The 27,858-nt window shown below is 36.7% G+C and overlaps 1 long non-coding RNA gene across 1 annotated transcript; it reads right to left on the bottom strand.

The window, feature by feature from the left end:
- Positions 1-1,145: 1,145 nt before the first annotated feature.
- LOC136294107 (uncharacterized) lies at positions 1,146-22,278 on the bottom strand. Its single transcript, XR_010722313.1, has 2 exons — positions 22,191-22,278; positions 1,146-1,637 (listed from the first exon to the last, which is right to left on the bottom strand). It is a non-coding gene; the product is annotated as an uncharacterized lncRNA (long non-coding RNA).
- Between the last annotated feature and the right edge of the window lie 5,580 nt (positions 22,279-27,858).

Below are 27,858 nucleotides of genomic sequence, written 5' to 3'. Positions count from 1 at the left end.
AAGCATATATTCCGCCTGGATTTATAAAATTTTATACCATCTTTTAAAATATTATAAATACAATGATTTTCAATACCACAACATGGCAGTTAAAGGAGATTTCCTGAGAGTTTACACGGTTTATTTACTTTTACTTGCAAATTAATACTGATTTTGTGCACTCCTGATACGTTAGATGAGAGTGGAAAAGTAGGACAAATCCTTATGACAAGAAGAAATGCTAAGCTTGAGGGGAGAAATGCAAAATTAAAGAAAATATGACAGGCCTTTGAATCAGCATCTTTCCACTCTTGCTGCCATATATTAAAAGTTGGGGCAATTTCTTGAAAGGTAGCCTTGTTTCACTGCAGCTGTTCAAGCATGAGCAACTGAGGTACTATAAACAGAAAATCTGTTTGGGGTTGATGGACCTGTGGTCCCTTCTGGTATGTGCTGAGATACATCCTAGAAAAGAAACTTCAGTTTCAGCAGATCTGAATATTCTGGATCCAAGCCCACTGATAAATCGCTGTTTACAAGGCAGCAAAGGAGATTATGTCTGTCTTTTATACCTGCCAAGAAACGTTGGTCTCCTACACCACAGAACAATCCATGCACGTCTCCACAGACACCCTAAGAACTCGATTAGCATTTATACAGACATGAAAGGGCACAGCTAATCATACACCAGCTCATACAGCTCACACAGAGATACTTCATGAAATCAGCTCCTCCATTTATGCAATAATTTCCTCCCCCCAAAAATCAGAGAGACTTTAATATCTCAAATAATACAAAGATGTCTTTTGTGGTGGAACAAAGGAAACGGGTTGATTGACTGCACAGAAGTGGCAACAAGGGCTCAAAATGATCAGTTGAGTCAACAATAGATAAACAAAGAATATATAATCAACTGCAAATGCTTCTTAGAAAACAAAAGTTCATTGTAGAACAAACAAACAAAGAAACACACCATACCCTCCACAATGTGTGTTTAATTATGTGGATCTTTAAAATCCGGATGGAAAATTCTATTTAGCTCCTGAAATACATATAGCTTATCTGTAATAAATATTTATTCAGGGTTTAAATATAGTGCTCTTACTTAGATGAAAAGAGATTTTTTACCTCTCTTGAAAAGATACAATAGAAAGCAGAAAAAAAAATTCCCAGATCCAGGAAATGTTTATTAAAATCATTGTAGCTGATGAATAACTTCAGGTGTTTTGGATGAGTACTTATTTTCTATAATAATTATGCTCTGGCAGGAAGGAGGACAGACAGTATCAGCATTGTGATATTTTGTTGCTTGGAAAGCCAACCCCCCCACACTCTGTACTGTATTTAATTACAATATAGCAATAAATATAATTTACGTATATCTTCTTCAGCTAATTTGTTAGCCAAACAGTCAACATTTTGTACCCTTCTTTCTGATTCTTTGTCACATGCTACTTCCACATCCATATACTCTAAGATCGTGCTGATGGAAACCTTGTTAAGGACTAGATTCTGGATGAAGACAACGCTGTCTTTTCCATAAGATAAGCAAATCATTGTGGTTGCTTCCTTGAAAATCTCATAAAAACCTGGGTCACTGAGTACAGAACATGGGCTGTGTAGTTCCTTGAAGTGCAGATACTCTGGCTCCAGCAATTCTGATGAAGAAAAAGATTCAGAAAAAGGCGAATATAGGACCTCTTGTCATTTGCACTGCTTAACTGTTGCTTTAGTTCTTTTTAGCCTTTTTGGGACAGCTACAGCTCTCCCAAAGACAATATCCTGGGCAAGCTTTGATGGATACCTGAGTATTTATGTTCAGTATTATTTCTGCTTCCTGTATGAAATCATCCTGGTGCAAGGCCTGCATCTGTGGTTGCAGTCTGCTCTCATGGTTTGGGAGTCAGGCAGTTTGCACAGTCAGCCTCGGAGCCAGAGCCCACTTTCCAAACATTTTTATTTAACATTAACGATTGAAGCATGCTCCTGAAACGCTTAAAAAAACCTCAAAACAAACAGCAAGAATCAAAGCCCCAAATCTATTCCCTGATGACAGCAGTCTAAAGTTACAGCACATTTTGAAGTCGGTGTATCACAGAGATGTTCATGCCCTTTGCATGCCATTTGTACTCACAGGTGTTAATCTGTTCTGAATTGGGCATTTTACTGAGCAAGTATCTCCAAATGCTTGACGTTTCAAGACTGCTGACTCATTGCTTCCATTGTCTGTTAAACTAAACCCAGTCTCATAAATTGCTTAAAATAGCAAACCCCCCACCGTTAGAGATGATGCAATGTAACCTTGTATCATTTCTGAGCCTAATAAACGTCTGTCAGTTACAGGGACCGAAAATTAAAGACATAAAGCTTTCAGGAGAATTCTAGGAAATGCATGGATAGGCTGCAGCTTTTCTGAATGAATGCACCTGGGGCAGATGCCCACACGACTGATCAAAGATCAGTGAGGTTTTTTGTGTCTTTACATTTTCCTATCTATATATTACCTAATCCTTTTTAACTTTTCTGGACATTGATCCACAGGTGAAAACGCTGAAGCTGAACAAAAACTCAGTTTTGATAAGAGGAAGCACAACGGACTGAACTGCTTTGTTGGGAGCAAGGAAGGATTACAACGGATTTTGTTGTGCTGTTCTTTCCCCCCAAAACTGCAGGGCCCGTGTTACAGTATAAGCCTGATAAAGAAATAAGAGATTTGAGGTACACAATTTGATTTCAAACTCTGACAGGAAAACTGTTTTGGAGGGAATGGGATTGGGAAGTAGAGGACTTATGTAATGATTCCTTCTGCCTTGCTCCCGCCACTACAGACATTAATTTTGCTTCCTTGCCTCTTTGAAATAAAAACAAACAAACAAACTTCATTCCATTTCTGAAAACAAGCAAGTGTCTCTCAGTTGGATTTTACTTGTCCATCTGTCCATAATTATATGGCTATCAGCAATATTTATATTTATGAAGCTCTAGCGCACCAAAAGGCACAACACAAAACACATCAAAGGCACTCAGTAGAGTGGAAATAAACAAACATGTTCAGACTAAAACACTGTATATTTTTCACTGGGAGTATTTATTTCAGTCTACAGTAGCATTCAATTCCTCAGAATCTTCCTGAAAATTTTTGTCTTAGCTGAAAGGGTTACACAGCTTCTCCTAAATGCCATTATATATGGATTTGATAAACAAATATTAGTGGTAGGTTTGAAATTGTTCTAAAACCTCAAATAGATATAATCAATTTGATGGGTTTCTCCATGGTTCTTGGAAAGAGCAGGAAAAAAGAACTGTGCTGGCTTTATGCTACTCCTTAAATCAGCGGAGAAGCAGCCTGCAATAGCCAACACAGAAAGCCATCACGGTGTGTGTGAGATGCTCACACTGTGTTGATACCATCTTCATTCTGCATCAGAACTGAAACTCCCTCTAGCATATTTTTTCTGATTCTTATAATGACTAAAGTTAACTTAAATACATACCACAAAAAGCTGCACAGCCATGGATGCTACAAGCTTTTAGCTAAAAAAGCAGACGAAAATGCTCTTTCTAAATTGGTCTGGGTTTTTTTTTTTTTCCTCATCAGATATCACCCTCTTGCCTGGATATCATGCTTGTATCACAAAAATTCAGATTTTCATTTTAAGACCTCTGAGATCAGATATCCTGGACAGTCTGTGTTTCCACACTCCAGCATACCAAATTAATCCTTATTTTTCTCTTTGAGTTTCTTCCTGTGTAAGCCAGCCAATTTCTTCATGGCACAACATTCAAAATTTTAATGTGAAAATCCTTCTAATCAGAGATGAATTTTGGATATCAAGAAAAGGTTCAGAAATTGATCCAAAATAGTTTTCTCTCAATTATTATGTAAACATTTATCCAAATGCTGTATTGTTTTATACAAATATGTTTGCTCTCTTTTATTCCTGTAAATGATTGACTCCCACCAAGAATTTTCCTCAACTTCTCTTTAAAGCATGTTTCATTCACAGAATTATTGTCTTTAAATGGTGCTATGTATCATTCAACATAAAGTCATTTTTATTTCAGGTGGCAATAGGCCTTTCTTTATATGTCTCATAAGAAAGAAAAGGAAAATAATGAAAGGTGGTTGAAGAGAGCTGTAGCATCAAACAAAAAGGTTTAGTCAAAGTATCTGCAGTATTAACTGTAATATTTATCTGCTCTTTTCTCTGCCAAATACTGAAATAATGAATGCCTGAATACCACATCTAAAACTTGGGTTTTCCTTTATAACAATTATATCTGAGGACACATGGGTCCCTAATAAAGCAAAATATAACTATTTTGCCTACTGTTCAAACTATGTCCCAGAGTGCTCTAAGTTAAATGATACAATAGTGGTGATAAAAACCTGAAAGTAAGAAGAAAGGACAATACTTAAGAACAGAGAAGCAACATATATTTTTAGGGAACTTCTAAAGGCAGAGAGGTGGCACAAAGTTATCCCAAAAATCAAGGATTCTTGCAATTGCAACTGTAAGGTGGTAAATAGGAAAATAAATGAATCTCAGTAGGAAATAACCAGGCAAAACAGAGGTAAGAGTGGTGACAGGTGTTCCCAAAAATAGTTGTGCTCTATTTTGACATGCCGAGCAAAGAAACTAAACTAAACATAGGCACATTGCCTTTCACTAACATTTTTATTCATGCTGCATTTTCGGAAAGCTCAGATCTTTTAAAAGCACATTGACATTTCGATGTGTGAAGTGCATTGTGCCATCTCTGTGTATCTGGATTTTCAGGGCACAATAAACTGATGAAGAAGGTTAATGGAGGCTGCCAAAATAAGCTTTTGTAAACTTCAGCAGGGAAGGTCTTGGTACAGGGACGCCAACACGCACAGCCATAGACACGCACACAAAAGCACAGCAGAACAGGAAAGGGGACAAAAATGAAACTAAACTCTAAAGACAGAAATCTCTGTGCATCTCAGAGAGTGAAATGATGCTAAAGGCTGCTCTGAAGTCAATGGAATGGGGTAGTAAATGCGTTCATCAGTAGGAGGGAAGATGGCAGCAGCACAGAGCAGAGTGAATTCTCTTCTTGGGCAGATTGAACCATTATTGTAAGTGGTCAAGGTTATTGCTAAGTAAAAGGTGTTAGAAGGGAGAGAGACAGCTATTGTGTTTCCCTCACATAAGAGGGCATAACATATGCCTCTGCCATCTGCTCTGCCCCTGCTTGCAGCTGAGGTCAGCTTCTTATTCATTATCAATGTTGTAATCAATCAAAATACCTAATTTCAATCTCTTCTTGGGCAGAATAAACAGAATACTGTTTATTGGTGCTATGCTGGTACTGTTTTTACTAGCAAGTTACCTCCAAATATTGCAGATCTTTGAAATATTTATAATTGTGACACTGTTCCCAGAGGAGATTCTGTGTCTCAGACCTAACCAAACAGGGGGCAAACCCCGTGCAGGCAGCTATTCCCTAAATGTCAGCACTCAGGATATCCCCCTGAAGTCATTGTATGAGCCACAGGCAGGCACATCCCTGCATCTAGTAATAATAATATTATGCACAGCATTTCACCCAGAGTTTTGGGCAGTCCAAGGTTCCAGAAGTTAGCAAGCATTTTAGCAATTTTCAATCAAGAATGCCATTTGAATATGTAAAAGGGACGTACAGAAGAAGTAATGCACACCAGTGTAGTCCAAAAGTACTGTGGCGGTCACAAGAAGCTGGAACAATAAGGCTGCAGTAGAATGCACAGAGAAAAGAGCATAGATGCAATATGCCTGTGATCCTGTCTTTTCTGTAACAGCAAGAGAGGTGGTTCAGAGGCAGGAATACAAAAAGCCAGTACCATCCTATCAATAGGGCATGAAAGACACTGGAGAAAAAACTGAGAAGAAGAGAGATTTTGGCTTACTGTAAGTAACGAAGGAGGATCTACCTGTGGTATGGCATTTCCATAGCTAATATTGCTAAATTCCCATAGCTAACATATGATTATGTTGTCATATGTGTTGTTGTTCTCTATTTTTATAACTCTATTATTGCAAAAGGACATTCCTTTATCTTTTAATCTTGTGGCCATGCTTCCTGTGAACAATGTGGCACAAAAAAAAGCACCCTCTGCTTGTGCAGGCCAGGAGCATGGGCACACTCGTGCAGGTTTGCATTAGAGGCGGTATATATAAATGCAATGATAAGGAATGTATAGTATTTAAGCTACTTAATATTAAAATGTTTATTATCTTGTCAACACATTTGAGCTGAATCAATATTACATTTCTTGCATCATTACGTTCAATTAAATACTAAATATCTTTTGAACCTAAAAATTAAAATCTTCATACATCTAAAACTACAAAATGAAAATTATACTGTGCCGGGGACGTTATGAGATTTATACATGAAACTATACAACACAATCAAAATGTATCACAATGTTAGTTTTAGATCCAAGCATCAGATGTTGTATTTTAGTTTAATTTGTTTTCAATAAACTTTCTGAAAATGTTCATTAAGCATTCAAGCTATCTGCAACACGGTAAGTCTGTAATTTGGACAAACTCCAGAATACCTGCTGGGTGTTAGTCTTGATTTATGCAACACATAGAAATGGACAGAAATTATTCAAATGCCTTTATAACTCACTTGTCAGTGTTTCTGCCAAAGAATGGAAGTACCAAATTCCTACAGATAATACCGAAAGAACAAAAGTATTTAACTGATATATATTGATTTTCTTTGCATGTGAGATGAGAATTACTGTAAGTTGGAAAGATGTGCATGCCAGTAATCATTTGCTGTTCTAACTCGCATTTCATGTCAACATTCCTATGGATGCTGCTTTTCTTACACATATGCTCATGGATATAAGATAGTAGCTGCATTTCTTTTTAACTTCAGAATAAATTAAAACTGAAAAACATTCAACATACCGTACTTTGATATTTCATTGATCTATTATCATTGCACTACTATAACTGAAACTGTGACTGTTGAGCTGTTTTTCTTAATGAGGGGGATGGACACTAGAAGCTAAACCAGCCCCAAAACTCAGAATAGATAAACTGGGGGGTGGAAACAAAAATGAGAGGAACCATTATGAGATCCAAGGAATGCATGATGAGCAAGAAGAAAAGGTGAGAACAATTAACATGCAAATTAGAAATAAGAAACAAACCCCCCAAAATATGTCTGAGCTTTAGGACACAGAGAATTTGGGGGTATGAAAATAGTTTCTTTTCTTGTTTTCTGTACTTAAGGTTCAGAATTTTGCAACAGATTAAAAAGATGAAAATCTACATTTTGGTAAAAAGAATGAAAATTTTTAGTTTCCACTTTATTTATCTGACAAGAGAACAGACTCATGATAAAAGGCTGGTTAACCACTTAAATTAAAAGCTATGCAAGCACCACAGAGCTGAAGTTCTCGGGTAACCGCACAGCAGCACTTCCTCCTTATTGAGATTGTGTGTGAACTTGACACCAAAGGCAGATGAAACATTGTCACCTGATACCCTCCTGTGTTTACAACCACCTCAGAACTCATAAAATTGTTTATGAATATTTTTGTTCCTTTCCTTTGTTCTCACAAAAAAAAAAAAAAAATCTCTAAGATGAGAGACTTCATGGATATAGTTATTATGGGGATTAGAGAAAATTACTCTTTGTCCAAGCTTTCATAATTTCCTGAAGAATCCGTGGGCCAAGTATTCCTATGAAACCTAGAGTGCTCACCAGCAAAATGTATCAAATGTGGACAAAGGCAAGATTTCAAGCCTAAGAATACCTTTTAAAAGGAGTTTGCATTTTGGCACTGGAAATTAAGGGTTTCCCACTTTTCCCTGAAAATCACATGTCTGTATATTCCCACAGTACAGATTACAGTTAACTTCTAGGGGCCTTCGATAGACTCAGATCTCTACTGACTTAGAACTCACAAACTCACAAAGAAATTAACATCCTGCTTGAGGAACATGAACAGAGGAGCTGGAAAACAGTTGTGAAAGGGTGTTACAGAGGCTGGTTATTGTACTGCTGAACACAGAGAAAATAGAAGCATTTTGCAGATTTCTGAGTGCCAGTTTGAAAACATAATTGATGAAAGATTCTGTCACTGATATCAACTAACAGACCGTACTCTGGGATGTATGACCCTGCTGACACCACCAAACTGCAGCATTAAGCCAGTATAGCAGAGAACAGGAAAAGGGGGTGAGTTAATGAATCCTCCTTCCTGTGCTTCACAAGTTCCCAAACTGAAAATCAGTAGGAAACAGTTTATGAATCAGACTGGAATATAATTTTGTGTGTTAAGGCAGGTGGGCATGTTCCAGGGAAATACGAGGTTCTGTAAATGGATAGCTGAGAAAGTTGAAAGACTCCTTGTTGGATGTTGGGATTTAAATGTAAAAATGCAGTTTCTGAAGTTTTCAAGCTATGATTAGAGGACAATGTAGGAGAAAGGCAATATGTTATGTTTAGAGCTGAAAGAAATAATGTCTGCATCATAAAGCTTTAATATTCAAAGTTACCCAGTTACTTTTAAATTAAAAGCCCCTGGCTAGTCCTCACTACTGTAACTTTCTATTTTCCCACTTTTAAGTTCTCCATAATGTTTTGTCTCGTGCTATTATCTCCAAAGGACTTTGATGAGGTTATTAGAGCAGTGGGTGAACTGGAGTTGTGCAGACACGAACTGCTGCAAAGCAACAGTACAGAACCATCACTAAGTCCCAGGAATTTATAGCTCAGGGAGCCATAACCGTGCAAAGGGAAACAATAAAATGCGCTTATGCTCAACCATCTGGGTATATTTTCCTACACAGTCAACTAAAATTTTAATAGAAAAGTGTATATAATTAAATTATTTCATTTAGTAGTGTACATGGTTTGGTTTGATGATTCAGGGAACAGGAAGGCTTTACACAATAACATGAATTTCTTTTCTATTAAATGGAAATGCCATTTTTGCTTTCTCTGCATAGCTGTTGGTAATTTTTAAGTTACAGGGTGCTATTTTAGTTTTACCAGACTAGTTATTGAAAGCTTCTTTTAAGACAAAATAGAACACCCCTGTCCTCTTGTGTGTCAAAATGATAACAATGTGTACATAGGTTCCTGCTTCTTTGATTCCTGTAATTTGCTGCTGCAAACAATTTTAATTTCTTGCTATGTTTTCTCTTCCACACATTATTACAACTGTCTTCTTATGCCCTTTTAAGCCAAGCCAGGTCAGAAAGAAGAAGAAATCACTCTAGAACAGCTTTTTAAAGGAACTGCTTGCGACCCACCAGATTTACAGGGCAGCAGCTAGTAACAAAATAGACGTATTTTTGTCACGGTTAGAGACTAATGAGCAGAAAAACCTGATGGGACAGACTTCCATGACACTGGATCTGTGGCACAGCTTCAAATGTGACAGAAGCTCTTTTTCCAGATACTGGAAGCTCCTGCTGAAGGTTGGGAATAGAGATACTGAGGTGGTTGGCAGAGGGGGAGGAATGCAAAACTAGTAATTTGAGAACGTTTTTCTAAAAGTGCACACTTATTTGGATGGGATCACAGGCATTCAACACCTGGAGATCACTAAACTATTGGATAATTTCTCTCCGTAGATAGTTTTAAGACCAGGACTGTGTAAGCTAAGCAGAAAATCATGCAGGAATCTCAAAAGTTAATTCCTTATCCTTTGAATTGAGAGGCAAAAGACATGAAAAGAATGAGAAATTCTAGGTGACCACAATTAACCTGACAGTTTCTGTTGTCTGGTTACAAAACCAGCACTTCCTTCTGAGAACAAATATGGGCAAATTTTGGTTCTCCACCCCTCTCAGGGTCCCTCTCCTCTTTAACTGTAGAACAGCAAATTTCTGTGTTATTTATTTCTTCAATGAACTTATGAGATTGGTAACTTGCTTTTCAGTAACAGGGGATTATAAAAAGATGTAGATTTAACACTGTTGCTTAGGAAAACAGAGAATTTACATAAAGACTCTTGTATCAAATGTTGAAAGTTCTGGAGTATGTTATTCACTGCTGGTGGTTAAAGCCAAGTGTTCAGGATTTAACCTGCTTGGTGAATTCAGAATGCATGTTAAAAAAGTATTTTCTTCTAAAAGAAAGAAAACTTTCTTATTCTCCCCCACCCCAAAGAATCAAATCTGTTGTTGTAGTTCAATACTTTTTATACAGTAACTACAGTCATAGCTTAAGTTCTGCAGCTGTACTTGGATGCATGAACTGCTTCAAATTTGTTTAGCAGCCCATTCAACCTCAAGAATGCAAAAAGCTCTTTCTGTTTCTCTCATACCTTCTAACTAGCACACCATAAATATCTCATCTTACCAACAGCATTAACACAAGATAAAAATGGTAAAAAAAATTTATATTATTTACATGAATTTCAAGAAAATTCTCAAGTTTCCATGGCAAAACATATTCATCTGGAATTTTTCACAATATTTATTAATTTATGCAAAATCCCTATCAGAAATTCCATGCACATGAGCACAGAAAATTGGAACAGATCTGAATGCACTAAATTCTCACAAATACAACCTTATATCACTTCCATCTTGACACACTCCTATGCAAAACTCATGGATAATTATCTCAACAGAAGAGCTTAAAAAGTGAATGACCCACGCTGCTTGTTCTAAGAAGCCAAATTAACAGATTTGAATAATGTGGGTATAACAGACACCAAACAAGCTCATTATTCAACATTCTCTTGAAAAAAAAATCTCTCATTTATATTCCCAGTATGACTTTGGATTTTGGTCTACAAAGTTGTTTGGGGCAAGAAATTTCAGGTATTATGAAGTTCCGCATGGCATGGAGCTGCAGCCAGTGGGACTGCAAACCTCCTTCTAGATCTGTGGAATCTCAGCAGTGGAACTGAAACGTGCCATACTGAGCAGCACTGGAAATTACAGCTCACCACTGATGACACCAGCCAGCTCTGTCACAAGAAAGGATTAATTATTTGTTTGGAACAGATTATGCTGCTTTGTTAAAATCCTCTTCAAGGTGGGGGAATGAGGAGAAGGCCACCCTGCTCTTTGAGTGCAGCATGCTTAAGCAGATGGGACTATACATATGGATGAAATAATTAAGATTCAATGTGTAAATGCACTACGCATTCTGCCCTCCCTGCAATTAAGAGATTTTACTTTAGGCTATGGAAGCACACTCCTACAAAACCCAACCCAAAATAACTACAAAGAACTTTCTATATGTTAAGCTAAAAAAACGCGCTAAAGAGGAAAGTAAGGCATGATATGCCATAACTGTTTTTCAGCACAGTAATAGCAGAAACATAAAGGTGTTACTCCAAAACAGGATTTATGAATTAGTTTCACTCATGTTTATATATTGATTTGTATGTTTTGGAACACTCTGCCTTCAATAAAAACAACCATTTAAAATTTTCTTTTAAGAAAAACTATCTTATAAGAGTAGGAATATTCAAGGAAACTGAAGTAATAGAAATTAGAACACCAGCTGGGCTACACCACATTTTCTGGAGGAAAAGCATAATAGTGATCTTTAGTATTTTCAACTATGTTAATGACACGGAAGGGTTTGCTGAAAAATGTTAAAGAGTGAATTTGACCTTTAACCCAAGTCTAGACATTAAAATCATATTCTGAAAACTTTCCTAGAACAACACTCTACACCCTAATTATTCAGTAGCTATTCTAGATGATCTTCAATTTGAATCCCTTTATAATATAGGCTAAACATATTTTATCTGCTACTTTGCCTTAATTGAGATTTCCAATCAATTGTATTAGTTTGCCACTAAATGTAGTATTTTCTCTAAACTACGGATTTGGGATTGATATATTTAATTATCATCTTTTTGATCACATATTCCCTCAAAACCTTTTAAAACCAGGATAAAACCATGTTTTTTCATCACCTGTGATAGTGTAAAATGGCCAATACACGTTTTTAAATGTTCTTGATCCATGATAGAACCTCATGGAAAATTTGGGTTTCCTGCAGTCATAAAACCAAATGAAAATTGACAGAAGACACATTCTTGAAAAGTCAAGTGCACTTTTGCAGAGATTTTTCAATCCACTATTGGATCTTTATAACTGACTGTGGTTTTGCAAAAATATATCATTAATTATGCCGTTTTATAAGCTTAAAATATATCCTATCCTATGATAGTAGTTAATTACTTTAAATATAAGTATTTGTTTTGACAATAGCAGGAAAACATCTGCTTTCACCTAGCACCAAATCAACAAGTAACACTTAAGAACTGATGCACCACTAGCTCTGATTCTGGCCAGAGGGAGGGATTCTGTGTACTTATTAAATGAAAATGAGATGTAAGTTTCTGAAGTTCTGTCTTATTTTAAAAGTGTTCTTTCTGCTCCTAATCCGTCAGAAATTACAACTCTACTTACAGGAAATTACATCCATCATTTCAAGTTATTATACATTAAATGAATGATAGAGATTTAATCCAAACAAGATGTCTGAGATTCTGTTCCTGTTTCTCCTGGATAACATATATTTGATTTGACTATGAATTTAAAAGTTGAGCTTTTGTCTGTCACATCCTGACAGCCCTTCACTTATACTCTCTGTTCTCAGATTAATAAAAGCTCTGAAGGCTCCTTAACCCCAGAGTGAAGAGAGAAAGATGGAAATGGACTCAATCAGCTGCCACCAGAAAATTCTTGGATGTCCTTCCTAAAATGCAACCAAAGATTCTCACATGAAGCACTCCAGAAAAGGTAAATTCATGTCTTTGAATGACTTCCAAAATCAGATCAGCAATTTCCAATTTTACAGTCTGTTGAAAAGGTATTAGCAGCTATATTCTCTGTTCCGGTATATATGATGCACTGTCATATTTGTAAGAACTCACCTTCAAATAATCGGAGAGGTTTAACCCTAATCAAACGAGAATGTAGAAAAGACATTTAGAAGGATAATGACTTCAAAATCTGATCTCTCTCTTTCACACCACTCAAAACACAGTAAACTCACGGTAGTTACATCTTTTCTCCCTCTCTGGTCCAGCAGTTGTATATGTTGAAAGATAGAGAAGTTGACAATTAAGGCCAGAGCACTTTATGGCCCTGTAATATGTGCAAACCTCTGGGTTGCAGGTGGAGCCAGTTCATACATAGCCAACTGCTTCACCGGGAAATTTTGGAGATATCTTGCCTGGATTACTGTATATTATGGAAATTTGGACACTATTTTAGAATGTGAGAGAACCAGAAAACCTCATGAAGCAAATGAAAGAGTTTGGCCTCATAGCAAATGAAAATATTCCAACCACTAACATATCTAAACTTCATCCTAAAATACATGGTTCTTTTTTTGGAAGAAAAGACTTTCTTCCTCTGAATATTCTGTTCCATAAGAGGGTTCAGGGCTTTGAGTCAAGTCATATGAGCTCATGAATTTTTTGGGAAAAAGAGCATAATACTAAACTTTTGGGTTGTGCACTGCCTTGTGTAAATGCCATTCATAAGGGTCTAACATTTCTCTATGTATTTTTTAAAACCTAGAACATATAGCTTTAGCAGGGACAACTCTGGACTTACAAGTCTCCATTTGGAATCTTGTCTACCATTATCATTAGTCTGGGCTTCTCTTTTAGAAGACAATCCTTTTCTTCACATATTGAAAAAATGCTAATAAAAATTACTTATTAAAATAGATGCCAAAATAACTGCCTTTAAGTGGTTTAATTAAAGATTTTTTCAAGTGAATAATGCTTTTTAAGCCAGACAGAAGAGAACCATTAAGCAATATCCATTTAACAGGTCCAGGGTTCACTCTCTTTTTAGTTGATACACAGATGAGACCTAAGTTGAAAATCTTTTTCTAGCAATTAAATTTCAGGTACATAGAAACATTTAGAATTATTTGTTTTCACTTTGTCATGGAATGAAAAACATCCAGAAAGCTCAATGCTGCCACAAAAACAAATTGTTTCTGGACTATCTTCTTCAGTTACTAACAAATGCAGCGCTGTAATCTTCAAGATTACTTTTGGAGAGAATGCTAAAACAGCCGAGTCAGCTTTTAATGACGTTTTATGTGAAGTTGTACCATATACCAAAAAATTTCTGTTTGTTGTGTGTTCCTGCCCTCCGGAAATGTGGGAGGAGCATGTGATTTAGGAATTATTACAATTATTAAGTATAGAAGGAATACTTTTCAAAGTCTCAAATGGGAGTTGGAGCTAAAATTCCTTTCAAACTCTCACCAGTAAGACTTCTGGGATTTTGATATATTTAAAAAAAAAATTCCCAAGGCCATTCTACTGACTTTGCTTTTGCTTACCACATGAAGAGAGGGGAGAAGAAATTAACATCAAGAGCATGAAGAAACTCATTCAACAAGGAAATTTTTAACATGCTGTGGCCCACCTGACAACACTGCACAGGACAGAACCTGCATCACACCAGACACCTCCAGCTGAATGCTGCAGCTTGAATGATACTTTGTGTGTGCAAGAAGGAATAATGCAAACCAAAAACCCCCGAGGAAGTAAGAAAATAGGGGAAGAAATATGTCTCATAAATGGTTCCCGGTCTCCCATGAGATTCATTCATAAAAAAAGTGGCAAACATTTAGCATAATTGAGGATAGAGCCCTTTATGCTTTGGTTGCATACAAAATGTGTTTGCAGAAATTCAGCAGGCTTGGTATAGCAGAAACAAGGCTTAGATAGTCAGAAAAATGAGGCATTAGAACTAATGTAAAGTTACCTGCTTCATGGGAACAGTTTCTATAAAAACATTACAAATATGTGGGAGATCATGGATGTGAAAATAAACAATAAAGCAGATTTTGAAGGTTAATGTGCCCTTTAAATAAATAGCAGAATTTGGGTGATCCCTTCTGTCCTGATTTGCACTGGTAGCGACATCTCACAGTTATGATGACAGATAAGCATGCTAAGGGAGCAATCATCCATGTAAATTTGTCTGACATCAACAAGAATCAAGAAGAGGGAGGCAAAGAAAGCTTCTACTTTCAATAGAGAATAAATATGGTGTTAGAGTAGTGCATTTTTCAATACCCAGGCACAAAGATGGTAACATTTAAAAACTCAAAGCACTAAATGCAGCAGTCCTTCATCACACAGAAATCCTGCTGAGGACAATGCAAGTCTTGCTTGATGAAAGGCTGACAAATCTGTCCCAGGGACATGATAAAACAAACAGTGGTTATTTCTGCTTATTTCATACTGTCACACTTAAACATAAATGGGTGAATTTCAAGCACAGCAGGAGAACAATAGAAAAACCACGGCTTAAGCAAATTGCTAAGCAACATTTCAGTGCCTACAAGTCTCACTTACAAACTTCTGCTAGACAACAAAAAGAGCAATACTGCAGAAGAACTCTTAAAAGCCACCAGAACTTAGGTAAGTTCGTAAACCTTTAAGTCAGGATATAAGACAAGAAGTTTTTTGGCACCACTAATTCGGGGGCTTCTTTAAATAGCTCACTTTAGTTTGAGTCACTAAGAGAGCTGGAAGTTCTGCTGCTTGTAATACAAGTAATACAGTATTAATGATGCCAGCAATACCATTAATATTATTTGTATTAATGGTGCAGGTAACATGCTAGGTGTTGTCTCTCTAATTTACAATGCAACCACTACTTGAGAATTTTTAGTTCAGTATTAAGATGACTATAGCTGGTTTTTACTGATTCTTTAACTCTAAACTAGAAGTATCAAGATTTTTTTCCTGAAATTATTCCACTTTTAGAAATACCATTAAATTAGGAGATTTAGGGCTAGTTGTTTTCCTGACTTTGTTTTCTGGGGCCAAGTCATAAATACTTTTAGACTTAAGATGAGGAGGTTTTGTGTTTTGTTTTTTTTTTTTTTTTTTTTTTTTTTTTTTTTTTTTTCTTTTTCTTTTTCTTTTTTTTTTTTTTTTAAATAAAAACTCATTAAAGTAATTCTTGAGTTAAGTAATTTGCGTACAAAAGAAATTTCCAGGTCCATGTATGTGAACACAAATGTATTCATACAGTGGGTGCAAAACTGGAAGTTTTGCTGGTATTTTTATATCCAAAAAGTGTGATGTGGCATATCACATCAGAGATGCATTTTTTAATATTTGGATCTAGTGACAGTAAAAATCTCAATAATTGCAGTGGTATGCTTTGAAATAATTACGCATGGATATCAAAATAATTCCAAAAAAAAAACCAAAAAAGGGCCAAAGTTTCTCTACAAGAAAAGCACATTTAATATTGTGCAAATGCTACCACTACTGTCTGTCTTTACAGCATATGCCTTGTTCGAAATCAGGGAACGCAGGGACTAAGGCCAAGTCAGGATGCATATGCTCCAAATATGTTTCTCTAGCTAGAAAATAAAAGCTTCTTATGACTAGATTACATAATGCTTCATCAAAAATCCTCATAAACACTTCAGTCACCTTTTCTTCAAATGGCTTTATGCCACTTGCTTGACAATTACTGCTTCTGGTCTTTTGCACAATGCGAACAAACCACAAGGTCGAAACTGTCCCCTGAAAAGCTACATAAATTACTTTCTACATGCCAAACGTGGTTACCTGAGTGATCTTAAAATTTATAAGGAACACCAAAAAATGCTCTTAGGACACTTAGGGATACAAATCTCACCGTATTTCCACCCCAGAATCTCTTCACTTTGCTGCTAGCTGGGTTCCAAAGAGAAGCGAGGAGAATTTGGGCTGGATGTGACCTCAGTAGGTCCTGGAGTGTTTGTTCCTGCTGAGAGCAGGGTCAGCTGCGAGGAGCCAAAGCCTTCTCTCGCTTTCACAGTTACCATGAACAGATAAAACACTTGGAAACCTCCTGGGTGAACTTAATTCCTTTTCTATCATCAGCACTAGACCTTTTCGCAAACATCTGCCAACATACATCTTTCAGTATTTTTCAGTTTGAACTTTGAATAAACTTAGGGTAAGTTTGGATTCAACAGAAAGAATTTAATTTAGTTTCTTCTAACTTCTAATGTTACACATTTTTTCACCTGTGATAGTGGATTATAAGTGTTTTTTATTCTGCAGCAGAAATGCAAATAGACAGTGAACTACAGACAAGGTTCCAACTATTCATATGCTAGTTACATTACGAACAAATCCTGGTATTTTCCAAAAGGGTGGTTCTGAGTGTGGATATTGTAAACATATTGAAAAAAAGCATAATTACTGCAAAATAATTTCAAATATTATTATAAACCTATAAGTGCTATTTTGAGAAACACTCCTCCCTTTTAGATTAATGGTGCATTTGTATAATATCTGGAAGTCATGAATCATATACAATAATGGGAAAGGATTATTTGACTTCTCTGGTATGTATTTCTGTTGAGTCAGCAAGAAATGATTCAGATGTTCCATGATGAATGATTGCCCTATCTACAGTCCCATGTCCTTTTACAGTCCTAAAACATTTCTAAGACAGTTTTTTATTGCTGGTAGGTGTTGGAGCTGTGTTTTCCAGGTGGAATCATCTTTCATTTGATAGCATTTTTTCTTTTTCAACCCAGTTTGAATGGAGGTAAGAAGCATGCTTTCTATATAGCACTGTGGTCAGAAACCGTACTTATGTTTAAAATTCTCTGTAAAACTGTCATGTAGCTTTATATGTCTGCCCTGGTATAGTCACCCTAAAGCAATACCTCAATATAGCTTAAGCAGACTGGGAGGATTAGCTAAGTCTGACCTCCAAGGTCCACTTAACTGTTGCAATAAGCAAAATTATATTTTAGCCTCCCCAGGAAAAACCAGCACCATCTGCAGTGACTCTTGGTTAAGGTACCAAACATGGAACACATCTCGTGCTTGGCTTCCCTATGTCAGACTTGTTACTTAAATCTGAAATTGTTCATGTCAACTATTTGAAATAAACTAAACCAAGACTTTTTTAACATTTACCAACTGTGATACTTTGTCAACGTGATCAAGTCAAATGACGTACTTTAAAAGATCATTCTGTATTGAAAGTTACTGACTGATAAGTAGTGTGAAGCACTGCTTTAATTTGATAGCATAACATGCTGAACACCGGTGGCTTTCGCCTACAAAAAAATAATTTGAAGGTTAAGAGGTCTCGTCCTCTCTCTACATTGGCTGAAAATGATTATCATGTAATTTTTACTCAAACTGATAAAAATAATATTGTGAATTCCAATTCACAGGAATGTTGCATGACATTTTTGTAATAAAAACAGCATCTCATTTTAGTATGGAATTGTTTCTGCTGGCTAAGCAGTTGGTGTTGGAGAGAAGGCACAGCTCTTACCTTTTAATTCACCACTATTCATACCTAAAAGATGATGCATGACATCCATAGCACTGACAGGATTTGAACTATGGGAAACTTTAGCCAGTTATGTTGACATTAATCAGCTAAATCTGGCTTTGATAATTCCTTAAAGGGGCACAGTAGGAGTGGAATGATGGCTGGAATGGGTCTGACCTAAACTCAGGCCACTGCTTGTGAAGGGCGTTTGTCACTGTCACTGTCCTGTGATGGTTCTTCCTGTGATTTGCTTTGGATTTGCTTTGTTTTCCTCTCTGGAAAAAGATGCCCCTTACACAAAGAATCTCATACCTTTATAAAACACCAAATAGGACTTCTCATTGCGACTCCTGTGCAAAGCAGCTCTGAATTTATTTACATGCATCATTGCCTGCAGGCACCACAGGATGCCAAGACATTACAGTAATAAGACATACACAGATATAGGAAAGTCCATATTCTGTTCATAATCCAACTTAAAAGGAGTTAAAGTGAGATGAAGAAGAAGAATCAGAGTCAGTTGCCACTTTTTTAATACATGGGTGACATGGTTACCTCTAAAGAGTGGTGTGATAATCACCACATTATGTAAGAGTAGAGATTTGAATTTATAGGGAGATTTGAATATTAGCTTAAGGAAAAAAAAAAACCCAAATGAACAAACAAATTCCCAGACTTTATGCAAATTAAACAGATTTCATATATTATAATAAATACTTTGCAAAGTGTTCCATATACCAATCATCTGGTCTTTGGAACTAATGCACAGAGAATTAAAACAGGCAAGTGAAAAACAGCACACGGCTAAAGGATAACAGTAAATTAGAAAAAAAAAATCAGTATTACAATTGGAAAAATAGTTATCTATTCACTGCACAGAAAAACTGCTATTTGTCCACTGAGTGTATTTTACCTCATAGTTCCTAAGACAGAAGAGAATCGTAGAACTTACAGCATTTGTTTCACAGTCATACTTCTAATTTGGCATACAAGTCGCTGAAATGTATCTAAAAATTATTCAATCTGTTTTAACTGCAGGGAAAATCATTCCATCATGCTAAGAACTAACAAGCTACATAGGAAAACTATGCAGAGTAATGATAGAAAGTGACCATATTACTCTTTGTAATGATCCTTTGTGCTGAGTGTTCATTTGATTGGACTTCAGCCAAATTGGAAGGCATCCTTATATATAAATTTTATGCTTCCCAGAACACGTTCAGATGACTTCATGTTGATTTAAAGTAGAATAATTTTCATTTTAGCATGCTGAATTAAAAAATTCTGAAAACACTTTTGGTTTCAGAACTATGTTCCTATCTTGTCTTTAATTTACCTTCCAGGTACAAAAAACAACTGAAGCTTGAATGAACAAAGCACTACTTCCCTAGTTAGGAATGTTCCAAACTGACAATTTTGGTTTTGCTTGCACACTCATCCTGCTGTTGGACAGCAGGGATTCTGTGTTCCCATCTTGTTAGACCTAAGATTGCCCCTTAGAATCACAAAATCATTTAAGTAGGAAAAGACTTCTAAGATCGTTGAGTCCGAAACTTCCAAGTGCACCACTAAACCATGCCCCTAAGTGACATACATGCAAGTCTTTTAAATACCTCCAGGGATGTTATATGCCAAAATGACATCTGAACGTAAATGACTTGATTCTGGCGAATAATACCATCATGTTGACTTGAAGGCTGTAAATTCTATTCTTGAGATCAGGGGAATATTTCCCACTGTGGGCCCACTGACAAGAGAGGTCAGCACAGCAGACAGAGAAGGAACCACTGCTTAGCCATTAGGAAGACTAATGGGGTAGATATAATCTGATAAATGTACAAACAGCTCACATTAATGGCTGCATTTATGTATGCATAAACTAAAGTACGTGATTCAGGCTGAAGAAAACATGTTTAGAAATTAAAAATACATTTTGCTGAGAAGAATCTGAAGGCATATGAGAGAAAATATGATGATAGAAAAAGTAAAATTACTGAGAGCTAAATAACTTACTGATTACTGTACTTTTAACCATATTCAGCTCAATTAATTTAAGGGCAGGTTTGGTTGCATGATGCTTAGATTCATGGTGTGAGAGCTAGAATGACCTGGTTTTACGTTATGAATAGTTGACTCAGTAAAATTTTCATTATGCTGGTTTGTTTGATTTTTAACAATCTTGTCTGGCACAGCCAAGAGATGAATTTGAAGGGAATGACCACTTCAGGCTCTCTCACATCAGTTCTGTTCTGTGCATGCTGTTGGAGCTACCCTGATTTGCTTGGGTTTACTCTCAACTCTGACAACACAGCCAGGCAGGCTGAGGCTTTGTGCTTTCCAAGGAGTGAAAATTGCTCCCAGACTTTTTGGGGCATATGTTATTTTCTGCAGGAAAACATAAAAGGAGGAAAATCACAAATGTTTGCTTATTTAATGTAAAGCTCTGCCCTTGTCTGCAGAATTAGGCTCCCATATGTTTTCCTTTCTGAAGTAGTTTTTTTTTTTATGGCAATAATACCAGAAAGAAAACAAGAGTTAAAGTCAAAAATGTTGTCACTATCCAAACGAATGTGAAATTTCATAAATATTATGGCTTGTGCTATAGCACTTCAAAAATACTTTAAACAGATGGGCTAGTGAGACTGCCATTCATGTTTTAGCAGTCAAGAGGCATGTTTAAACTGCTGGTTGAAACACAATATAAAGCACATTCCACACTTAGTGTAAGGAAAAAAAAAAGACTTGCTTGCTAAGAAATCAAAAATTAAAAAAAAAAATCCTAACTGGATGACATAATATTTTATATAACTAATTTCTTGACAAGAGAGCAGTAGTCCTAGAAAAAAAAAAATATTGCAATACTGTAGAAGTAAAAGAAGGAAAAAAGAAAAGAATCCTGTTTCTCTGAATAAAGTATCACAGTATTTTTCAAACAAATATGAAATGAAAAGGCTGAAAGTTTTGTATACTCCCCTACACCAGAAAAGCACAATAACACCCCTAGAAATCAGCTAGGGGAAAAATATTTTCTTCAAGTGACACCGGTCTAATGGAGATAGAGAATGAGGATAAGAATTTTAATCCATATTTTAATGAAGATAAAGGTGATAGATAAAGGAAGAAGAGAAGGAGGAATGTGTTCTGTATCTTTCCCTATGATTTGAGATAGTCTCTTACTGAAAGGACATTAGTTAACCTGAATGGTCACACTCCAGAATTTCACTATGTAACAAATTCCTCAAAGTAATCCGCTCTCTATAATCATCTTTTATGCACTAAAAATTAATAATTTAAAAATATCCTATAGGTCACTTTGATTTTCTAGTGAAGATTTCTGTTCATTTGTACGCTCCTCAATGATGAAACACAAAGGTAACCAAATACAAGCAAAAACATTAACTGTAGCCTTATATCATGATACAGAATTCAGTTTTACTTTTAACTCTCAAACCTAAAGGAATCCTTTTGCATAGGACACAGAAGAATGCTACCACAGGTTATAGAAGGGAAGGAGGAGGCAGAGCTGCCTGTGAGAAGGAAAAATTACTGTTGGGAACTACTTTCTGTATTTAGAAAAACCAAACAATGTCAGTTCTTCCATTCCCAGTAGGTGAAAGGGAGAAAGCCAAGCTCGTATGTTGTTCCTTGAAGCTCTGCAAGAGATAAGGAGTTGTGGAGCTGTAGCCTTACACTCCACCTATCTCCACAAGGGTGTAAGCTGAGCTTAGATAACGTCTCCCAGAGGACTTGGTAAACATTTCTGCTTGGGTCCATGATCTGAGCAGGAAAACACATCTCTTCAGTCTCAATAATGAACAATAGCTTTAAGTCAGATTCTAATCTTACAGGTTGGCATTCACAAGTGTTAACAGATGATTCTAGGGCACAAGTATATTCATTGGCTATGCAACTCACTTTTTTGTTGAGTCAAAACAAGTTGAAGTGAATACATCTCCCCCAGCTGCATCTGGAAACACTGTTCAGAGCTTGGAGCACTCGGATTCCTTTGCCGTCTCCTTTCCATATCTGATCCTTATTCTGCAAGAGAGTGATAAAAGAAATGAAAAGTAGAGAATTTGCATCACTTATTAGAAAGTGATCTCTGCTCAATTTAGTTAATTAATTTAAGACAGTCAAGACCAATTATTTGAGAAACAAAACTAATGCATGGAAAATACAGGTGACTAGTCGGTGTTCGGCATGAGGGGCCACTCAATGTTACTCTCCATCCCTTATTTAACTTACTTCCCTCATTTATAGGATATTAGTTAATCAAGTTTTTTTAGGGTCTATTGCTTGCTTTTACATGCTTTGAGTAAACTAATTTTTGGAATTTTTGCATGCATTTTTAAGCAACAAATATCTAAGAGAACTTTACTTGAACTCCAGTGCAGCAATGAGCTATTGGATATCCTGTCATTTATTCTCAGACCTGCTGCCCTTACTGTGCTGTGCTGCCCATAGGAACAGGATCAAACGAGGGTATGAGAGAAAAGTCTGTGAAAATAGCTGTGAAATAGATGGATCAGAAGTCGGTCTAGGCTTATTTTTCATTTTTAACCATGCTTTTTTTTGTCACAGATTCAGACACAGGGAATTCTTCCCCTTCTCCCCCAAGCCCACTAAGCCAGGATCTCTACGGGAATCATTAAAGTGCAGCTGTTATTTTTCCCACTAATGGCTATGCTGGACTAGATCAGAAGGAGAAAAACTCCCTAAAACACTGTTTCAGGAAGAAATTTAAAAATAGAAATCCTAACTCCCAGCTGTTATGACTGACAGAGAGCAGAGATGGACGATGCAGGCAGAGGGGATAGTAGCAGCCATAACTCAAACTTTGCTGCCATTAATGTTTATGTTGTGTATGAAGTGGTTTACCAACATGCTGATGGACTGGCATAATGTGCAAACACACGATTTATTCCCTCATGCAGCAGCAATGGGAGAACACAACCACAAATGGAAGTTTCAGTTGAGACAGTTTCAAAATAGAGAGATTTATCTTGACAGATAGAGAACTGCCATAAAAGATGTATTATTTGGTGGAATAATGGGTGAATGCAATTCCTGTCAACATTTAACTGTGATAATCAACTTAAATAATCAAAGCTGCCCTAGAGTTTTTATTGTTTTAGATTAATTTGAAAATTATTTATAACTTTACTCACGTTTGCATCAATGTAAATAGAACTAATAACTTAAATCTCAAAGTTAAGTGAAACAAGAAACACAACACACTTGAACACTTGCATGCATACTCTGCAGGCCATGCATTCTCATACAGGCTGCACTTCAAACCAGCAGGTGACACCAAAATGTTTGGGCATACTACCTATGCTGTAGGGGCTATCCACGCTCACAATGACCCTGTGATAATGACTTTGCTAATTAGGGACTGCCTGTAGTAATCTTTGGTCCTTCTGTCACCCGAAGTCACTCTGGGAGGTGGCTTGCTGTGACTGGCTCACTCACCTCCTCGCAGACGTGTTATTAATGTCTCTTTGTGACCTATCCAGCTCTGTATGCTTCATTAGTCTGTTTGCTGCACTCAAAGCATAACTGCTGATTTTTGGATTAGCTGCTTTTCTCTGTTAATCTGCCCTTGACTCATAGACTGAAATGTTTTAGCAGTGGAATTCTGAAACATTTCAACAGTTGTTTCTAAGGCACTTAGTGAATGCCTTTAGAAAAACCTGCATGCTTTGAAGAGACCTGGGGGTATTTGTAGACTCACTGTATGTGCACCAAGTAGAACATAATGTGGATAAATGCAATGCTTAGATAGAGGCAAATTCAGCCTAAAGTGGTGTTCTCAGGTAATGACATAGATCTCAAACTGAAAGCAATAGCATGAGATCTTTTGACTCTTTACAGAACTGAGAAAAGCTCTGGCTGCACAAATCAGAATTCCCTGCATGAAAAACCCCCACACCAAGTCAGTGATATGTTGGTACAAGCTCTTACACTGTTTTCAGCAGCAAATTCTGGCTTGTTGGGGATTCTGCCTTGCTCATCCTTTGACTAGTGGGGCCATACAACAGCCTCAGAAAAATGAGGAAAATAAGGCTTAGTTACAACTTTATTACAGAAAGATGGGGAAATTAGCATGTAGAGTGGTGAAGACAAGAGATTGCTACCTACACTGTGATTTTGATGCCAGTCAAGCCGATGGCATCTGCATCATTGCTGGGAAGAGAGCGAAAACAAGGATCCATGTAAGCTTTGAGTCTCTCTGGGGGCAGGTACATCCAGCTGCATATTTAATAATGTGTGTTCAGCACAGCTCCTGGGACAGCAGTGTGTGGCTCACCAAATGCAGGCACACAATGTGGCATGTCCTCGATGACAGATCAGGCAAATTAAGAGAAATGCCAAGGGTTTGACTGGATATCATCCACAGTTTGACTAATTCTGTTTTTTGTGTCAGAATGTCCAAGTGGGAGAGAAAAATATGCATTTAAATATATTGCTGATGGTTTAATTGCTGAAACTTGCTACTCCATCCCTGCTCAGTTGTAATAATGATCAGGGCATGGAGCATTACTTGAAGAATTAATGGCCACCTGAGGTTAACAGCCCACAGCTAAACCTTGAGCCTTCAGCTTTCTCAGATAGTCATTAATCCCCAGGAATTGTCCTGTGACTCCATCATTACTTCTAATTTAAAAAGTGTATTTTCTGCTTTTAATTTTCTTTTCACAAAATGAAAGTACTCAATTAGATTTTGTCATTAAATCACATCTGCATTGATTACCTAGGAAAAAATAATGAGAGCAAAATTAAATTTGCCTATTTAATCATTGCATCCTGATTAAATATTTGTTATGAACATTTCATTGCAAATAAGGTCACATAAAAAATGCATATTAGGCAAAGAATGGTATACAATTCAAAGATGTAACATGTCCAGATTCACTGATTCTATTTACTTCCTTTATTCCTTGCTGAACAATGCATTACATTTGTGAGAAACTTTGCAAATTCTTTTCAGCATCAGAGGACTATTAATACATAGCAGTAGCTAGGGAACTACACAAATGTTTCAGTGATGTGATAGTGAAATCAATTTAAATCACAGCATTGAAGATATTCCTAAAAGAACCACATTAGCACATAATTACTTTCATTTTTACAGGTTAAAAAGAGAATGAAAGAAAACGCCTAGGTAAGATTTCAGACAGTGAAATTTCCAAATCTCCAAATTTCTCTCAAGAAGTTGGTGCTCATCAGCAAACCCCCCATTTTGTCCATGACTCTGTTTTTGGTGGGATTCCATAGGATTCCAAATGCATCTAGATATGCACGCTGCTGTGATTAAATGAGTCCCTGGCTTGGTCCCCCTGCACCCACAGAGAGGACATTGCACCCCACAGCACTGTGTGCTGAAACACTGGGGTCTGAATTAAAGTGAAATTGGTTCACTCGAGTTGCGATTTCATACTCAACTTCAGCAGGATCTCCAAAGCTAGTTCATGGGGATATTTGTCAGCTTAGCTTTCTCTACTGCTGAAAGGCACCAGCCATGCTGACACACAGACGCATTAAGAGAGGAAAAACCTTCTTCAAAAAAGGAAAAACCTTTTGAATAATCTCAATATATGAGTACTGACCAACTTTCTTCTTTGTGTAGGACTTTGTGATTGTGCTCCTGGTGGATAAGCAGTGGCTGCCCAGAGCTGGAGAACTGAGCCTGCAAACCAGGCTGGGACCCACAGACAAAGGACTTGGGGTCAGTGGCTGCTACAGGTCATGTATAAATAACCTGATTTTCTGAGGGTCATTTCTCCCTCCACTGTATGCAAAATATCCCATGTCCCCTTCAGTCCCAGTGACAATATTCCCCATTTCCTCCAAGTCCCATCTCCCCTGCTGGATTAAGTGAGCAGGTCTGTGCATTGAATCTGAAGTGAAGAAGATGTTGATAAGATTCCTCCTCTCTATATAGGAAATGATCTTTACTGGTTTGGGGTTTTTTTGTACACAAATGGTCACAGAAAATAATATATAAATATATTTGAGCACACTAATTGATATAAATCAATAAATGTTTAAAGAATTTTTTTCCTCCTTGTCTCATTTCAGCTTCTCTAATACGAAAGCAGATGGAGCAGCACAAAACCAACATCTGATCCTAAAATATACCTAAAAATTTTCAGGTTCTCTGAATGTTTCATTGCTCCTTCCAAGTCTTTTTCCAAAATCTCACTGTGTGCTTTTAGTGTGTCTATATTCAGACTGTAGAAATTATACCAAAGTACTCCTCTTTTTAGCACCTTTTATTTAATCCCAACAATAATATGAATTATTTCAGTAAGAAGGCTGACATATTTGGTCACTTCCATGATTGTGCCGTTAAATTAAGTATCTTAGATTAATTTTAGCAGGAACATTCTTAATGAAATTGCATGCATTCTTTGTGCTGTCAATAAATTGACCACAAAAAGAGTATTTCAGCCATGAGACACTGGATGGTGTTAGTGAAGTAGCAGGGAGGTTATCTGGAGATATAACCAGCTTGCAGCTGCCAGATGGTGTTGAACAGAACAGAGCTGATGAATTTTTACCAGGTAAGTGTCCCATTACACACAGTGGTTTTGTGTATTCAGATGGCATAGGGGAATGATATCTGCATATTTAAGCCAATAAAAACCCAGATAATCAGCATGTCCCTTGTGCTGTTTTTCAGACACTAAATTATAAATTATACATGTAGAAACATTTTTCTATCAAAAAATCCCCATCCAATAAAAGCAAAAAACCCTACTGAAAAAAACTCTAACAAAAATGCCTTTATATAGCCTGACATAATAAAGGCTGTTGTAATGTGTGCATGTATTTAAGAATAATATGAATAAAAGACATCAACATTTGCAGGTCTTAAATAAATATAACGTTTTGTAGACTGAATTATGGATTCCAGTTGCATTTTATAGCACTGCAAATCTATGAAGGATACAATTCAATAGACATCACATGAAAAGAAAACACTAATCAAGACTTTGGGCTTACTCATTTTTCCAAAAAAAAAGGAATGGCTACCATAATTAAAATTATGGGATTCATTTTTAGATGCAGTAGGTGGAGTGAAGTGAACCAAGGCAAAACAAAAATCCAAACCTCCAAATCTTACTCTTGAAGAGAGAACGGGGGGAAACTTTCATGGGCACATATGGTCTCTTCTGAAAGAGCACTTCCCACACTAACTTCCCACTAGTACTTTATGAAACATTGGTTCAAAACTGATTCAAAAGAAGGATGACCTAGTGAGTCACCAGTATCATTTAAGGAAACCTAAGAAATACCTTCAAGACCTCTTGCCCTACTGTTTGATCTCATCCCATTTATAAGACCACAGACCAAGTTTGCATATATTTATTCAAATACATGAGTAGATTTTTAAAAAATATTCTGTATGGAAAGAACTCTTTCCACATTTATTATGGAGGCAGCTGAGAACTCTTTATTCTCCAGTCTTTGCAAGTAAAACCATAGTGATTTCTAGGTTTATCACTGCCACCTTCTGAAACACTGAATGTTCTGGTTTCATTATAATTACCAGAGTCTATTCACACATTACTAACAC

This window comes from Chamaea fasciata, unplaced genomic scaffold (genome assembly GCF_029207755.1).
Source record: "Chamaea fasciata isolate MVZ Bird 193981 ecotype frontalis unplaced genomic scaffold, bChaFas1.0.hap1 SCAF_9, whole genome shotgun sequence".
Classification (NCBI taxonomy): domain Eukaryota; kingdom Metazoa; phylum Chordata; class Aves; order Passeriformes; family Sylviidae; genus Chamaea; species Chamaea fasciata.
This window is presented reverse-complemented; position numbering and strand designations above follow the sequence as displayed.